Source organism: Lates calcarifer, linkage group LG9, assembly GCF_001640805.2.
Source record: "Lates calcarifer isolate ASB-BC8 linkage group LG9, TLL_Latcal_v3, whole genome shotgun sequence".
Classification (NCBI taxonomy): domain Eukaryota; kingdom Metazoa; phylum Chordata; class Actinopteri; family Centropomidae; genus Lates; species Lates calcarifer.
Genome location: NC_066841.1, coordinates 13,520,189 through 13,526,203, shown reverse-complemented (window position 1 = coordinate 13,526,203; position 6,015 = coordinate 13,520,189).

Genomic DNA, 6,015 nt, shown 5'->3' with positions numbered 1-6,015 from the left:
TCTGGTAGTATTATTAGCATAAAATTGCCAAGGTGTGTGTGTGTGTGTGTGTGTGTGCACCTTCTATCTTTGTGACGACCAATTTGACATTTAAGCCTTGATTGTGATGACATTTTTGGAAAGTTACGACGTTTTGGTTGGATCTCATCTTTAGGCTGTTTCTTGAGGGGAAGACTTTTAGAGTTAGGGTTAGGGTATAGGCTTCGGTCAGGAATGTTGTTGAGATAGTTAGGGTTAGGAGATAAATAGATATATTCTTCAAAATCATTAGACATGACAAATTACTTCTTACAAGTATCTTGTGTAAACTATTAAGTATGCTTTTTAAGTTTTCTCTCATATATATATATATATATATGTATATATATATACATATATATATATATATATATATATACATATATATATAATATTAGCTGATTTACTTAATGTTAACATATTTAGTGTATGAAGTACATTGTAATGGTGGGATTGTAATCACATGATTGCATAGTTACAGAATGACTTGGCAAGTAAAATTGGTTAATCAAGTGTTTGAGTTGTGTAAAGCTGTTACACTGACACTGTACTATACTATACTATATATTGTATATTGTATTGTATAAATAAGACCACACAGGGAGCTGGCTCCAGAGCTGTAGACTAATAGTTTGATTATTTATAGGTCACATAGCAGCTGAAATTGCAACTGAGGTCAACTCAGCTTTTGTGTCCTAAATAGTATATATGAAACTCATATTAGTCATTAATAATTAATGATAATACACAAATAGTGCAGGTAAAGACAGATGGAGTGGTCCTCTCTTTTAGTGTCAGTATAAACTACGCCAGCAGCATTAAGTTGTAAAAATCACTGTTATAAAGTGAGTAATAATCCTTTAAGGGAAAAAAAGATTAATTCATGTAGAATACTCTGTAAAACACATTTTAACTATGTACAATTGCTTTCAGCTACAAAGTAAATGTAAGTTGACTGGTACAATTAAGAAATTTCACAAGCCGGAGAACAGAATAAAGTTAATGGGGGAGGTTTAGGATGATTATATAGTACAACACAGTAATGTGGTTTGATGAGATGGGCTAATGGATTAATACATAATCTAACAACACTGCTGATCTGCTGCTGAGACTCATTTAGTCCCGTCTGATCACACAGAGAAGTTAAAATCACCAACTATATGGTGAAAAGCATTTTCTCAGCATTTGGTTTCAACAATCAACTTGTTTTCTCACAAAAGCCTTAAAGTGCTAAGTTCATTGGCTGTGCCTCAGACAGTGCAGTACAGTACTCATTTGTTTCCTTGCCCTGACCTCTAGTGGAAAATAAGAAGCACTAAAAATGACTCTGTTTATATTCTCTGATATTGGGAAGGTGTACATATTGTCACATTATAGTGGACATCTGAGATTGATGTTGAAGAGACCCAAATACATGTCTGAATGTAAGATTAAAACAAAAACTACTGCTCCAAACTTTTTCACCGTTAAAGTAATAAAATCTCACTGGCTGTTTGAAACCATCCCTATACAGATTCATCCCTCTGGAGGGCGCTAGAGATTAAAGTTTGACTTCTACACAAAAGTTAGTCAAAGATTCATTTGATGTCAGACCTGTACAGTGAAATAAACTGGGCGTGGGAGTACTTAAAAAGTAGTTAATATCTACTCATTAATAAGGAGCACCAAAATTACAAAATGACTTCTCAAATTAATGGTTTATAGTAGAAAGAGTGTTGCTTTCTTTTCTTTTTCATATAAAAGAATAAAGAGACTGTGGTCAAAGCTCTTAATGCACATACAGCACAAACCACATCCTTTGTCAGTAGCAGCTGTTTCCTGGTGGTCTCACGCATTTCTTTGCACAGGGTTTACTGATGTGCTGAATAGTTACTATGAGAAGCTGTGCACCTGTAGTACTGTGATAACTTGGTAGGCTGTCAGTTTGCAAAGTGTCATTTTAAAGGGGACTGACTTTGTTCTAATGGAACAATGAGAAAGGACCCATTTGATCTAATTTAGTCAGTGTCCTTTCCCTTAAATATGTATCATGTAAAGCTACTATAAATACTTCAATAAATGACTGACAGGAAAATGTCACTGACTTGAAAGCCCTGACTTGCTTTCAGGTGGGCAGGTTGAAAGGTTGACTCAGTATCATTTCAGAGCAGGATTTAACCCTGGTGTAAATTCTAAAATCAATCATAGATGCATAGCTGCTTCAGTTTTAGTTACTGTCACACTGGCTCATGGGATTCTCAAATATAACAGAGCTACTGTTAATGTTATCAGTAACACTTGTGCTCTTCAATGCCAATTCTGCTGTGAGAAAGGTCTACTGCTGTGGTTTTTCAGCCCACAACTTTAGTTTTGGTTTGCTCTTACTCCTCTCATCAGCAGCAGATAGAAGAGGTGGCAGTTTTTTTTTTTTTTTTAAACTCAAACCAGTTTGGATAAACTTGCCTAGCTCCATACAGCAGCCAGACAATGATGAACATAGTGAGTCAATTAACAGCTAAGAAGCCATATTATGTGGCAAAAACCAACCATGATAAATGATGGAAAATGTAGACAGCACAGTTTTAATCCTGGACATTTTAATATGGATTTTGGAAATATATCTATGAGAACAGGAATAAACAATAGGCATTTTTATAGCTGATATTTCGGGTTTTTGTTACAGTAGGAAATGCACAGAGGTTACTAAAACAGTAACAATGACTCTGTTCTATTTAAGGGTCCCAGTAAGTTATGACAGTGAGCCAACATGAACAACATGAGCTGTTAAATGGGGTTTAGCCATAAGTAATTTTGTTTTTTATGCCTTTGATTTTCCTACAGTGACATGTCAAAATGTTTTACATGAAGAAAGCCCTGTTGTTACACCTCATTACACATTTTTTCTTTTCTCCACTGTGTTTGATGTAAATATTAACCAGCATAATCTAAATCTAAATCTAATCTAAATATCAACTTTAAAAAAAAGAAATGCCAGTCTTACTTGGCCTAATTTGTCTTTGTCTAATTTAAAGGTAATTCAGTGTGCTAAACTGATGTTATTGGACCACACACTTTGGAATAAAACAGTCTCTGTGAACTGTGTTTGGTGGGCTCAGGCATCAATTTGAGTGTAAGTCAAGGACAGACATTTAGTGGTGGAAAATTCACACCCACAAGACAAAGGGGAAAATGTGTGTGTGTGTGTGTGTGTGTGTGTGTACATGTTTTCCTGAACCCCAACCCTCCCGAGGTGTAACTTCCTGACCCTTTAACCTGCAGTCCTCACTGGGTTCCTAAACATCCCCCTGATGAACCTCTATGACACACTCTTGGTATAGACAGTGGTCCTTGCTGTCTCTGGTTGTGTGTGTGTGTGTGTGTGAGAGAGAGTTCTGGGTATTACTCATGTTGTGGGGACCTATATCAGTCATGTAATGGGGACTTGTCTTCCTTACGGGGACAAAAAGCAAGTCCCCATAATGTATATTATTAAAGGTGAAGACATGTTTTCGGGTTATTTTAATTTAGTTTAAGTTTAGTGTAAGGTTTTGGGTTCGGCAAGCAGTTGTTAAGGTTACGGTTAGAGCAAGTCCACAGGAAATTAATGTAAGTCAATAAAATGTGTCCCCTGAAGTCATGGAGTCAAGATTGTGCATGTGTGAGAGTGAGTGTGTGTGTGTGTGTGTGTGTGTGTGTGTGTGGTGCATGTGTATTATGCTTGCACACACAAAGTATTTCTAATGGGACATCCTTTGAGGAAGTTGTATGACAATGCAGCTACACAATGCAAATACAAGTTAGACCACAGGGACTGTCGAAGGTAACATGGTCTGATGTTCTCTGTGGGGCTTCTGGGTGGCCAATGAGGAAACACCTTCAAACAAAGGACCTTGAAAAAGCAACAGTTCTTCTGTGACAAGATCTCAAATACAAGAAACAATACGTATGACACAATTAGAGAGTAACTTACTGACATACACATCAGCAGCTCCAATTTTACTGAGTGCTCCAATTAGTGCTGATAGAGGACCTAAGCACAAGATTATCATTATTTAAAGAATTGTTATTATAATAATCTCTAGTGGTTATGTAAAAGGTCACAAATGCCCTTTGTAGCACAGGGAACAACACCTCAAACATTTAAAATTTTTTAACACATAAATGCTCCTAAAAAGATACTAACTTTGCAAACCTGCAATAACATTTTTTTGGGCCACTTGGGGACAGCAACAACAAGCTTTAAAACCACCACTGACATATTATCAAATGAGAAAGTTGATATGGTGATAATGTAAGCAAACATTTGCTTATTTACACATTCAGTAGATGCATAGCTAACAACACTTTGAGGCTCTGTTTCTGGCTATTTGTTGCATGTAAGTCTTGTACTGCCTCTCAATTTAGCGCAGAGAGAGTTAACTCCCAAGAAAAACATCTGGCTGTTTCACTGCTCAAGCTAGCCCCTGATTGTGTGGGTCTGGTATTTGGTGCTGAGCAGGTAGTGCAAGTGGGTTTTTAGTGCTTTTGCTTAAAACAGCCGTCCGCTGCATCTGGAAACAACACTGATTTGAGCAGCCACAGTGAACCAAAACACTAAATATGCAGGCCCTAAAACCAGAACTATGAGCTAAAAGACACTAAATGACTCAGTAGAGCAGGGGAGCTGCAGAGACAAAAAATAAATCCTTTCTGGGATAACTGTTACAAGTAGCCACTTTCACATTACACATAGTCCTTTGATCAGCTTTCAAAACAAACATCCAATTTTTCTAAGGTTTTCATTTCAGTACGCATATCTTTGTTCTCATTTTGCACAAAATGACTGGAAGAGTAAGCACAATCATTGTTCGTTTTTTCTGTAAAACACAAATCTGGTTATTATGATAAGAGTGAAAGACTGGGACATAGGGGATAATCGACTATGATCCAACAACTGTCAGCATCACACTGTACTATGTATTGATTACTATCTGTGATCTAGCAGTAGTCGTGGAGTTGGTGGTGAACGGCAGTGAGTCTGAAATGCTGTGTACAGTTTAATACATTTCAATCATGTCTGGAGAGGTTCAGTATAGTTAGCGAATTTGTACATGCAATTTTAGTAAACTACTTTATCAATGTAGGTGGAAATGCCTCCCAAAGCAAATTAAGACATTACATACTTCTGTAATCAATCCATATATGTATCTTCTTTGAAATTAGGGACGTTATATCAGCAACTACATCTACTATCTTTGCAGGGTCTGGTCTTTCTGTGTGCAAACATATGCACATAAATGAGAAAAGAGAGATGAACAAGTACATGTACATCTGTACGTCTGTTTTTGTCATGGTTCTCACCAAAGATAAAGTAGTACATTTGAACTTCTTGTTTCTTGTGCTTTAGAGCTGACAGCAAGGTCTGTGTGTATATAAATAGATGTGACAGACTGCATGTGATATAGTAATCAGCATCTTTTTCAGCCAGAGGCAGTCTGACAGCTGCCCTCTCAGACTTTTGTTTGTTAGCACCACAATACGTCAGACTCCAGCCCTTCTAAATGTAAATGGCAAACTGAAATGTGCGTGTGTGTGTGTGAGAGAGTGTGTGTCCAAGGAGGCCAGGGTCAGGAAGGCACCAGTCATATGGCTCCTTATTAAATATGTATACAGGGATACTATACTAGAAGATTTTACTATACAGAGCATTTTCACAGTTGTTACCAGTCAGGTCAAGTCTCCATCTAACATACCAGTCTCAATCATGTAAACAATATCTGTGCATCCATGCGGACATTAAACAATGCAACAGTGAGTCTACATCAATACTGACTTAGCGACCACGTGCCCGTGTTGTGTTTGGCATGGAAGACACTACCCATACAAAGATTTACCTATAAATTGCTCAAAGACTGTGTAAGTAGGACTACAAGTGTGACTACCTCAGACTAACACATGACTGTCAGACAAGAGAGTGCATGTCGAATGGTAAACAAAACCAGTAACAAAACGATGGACACCTGTCACCCTCAATAGCTG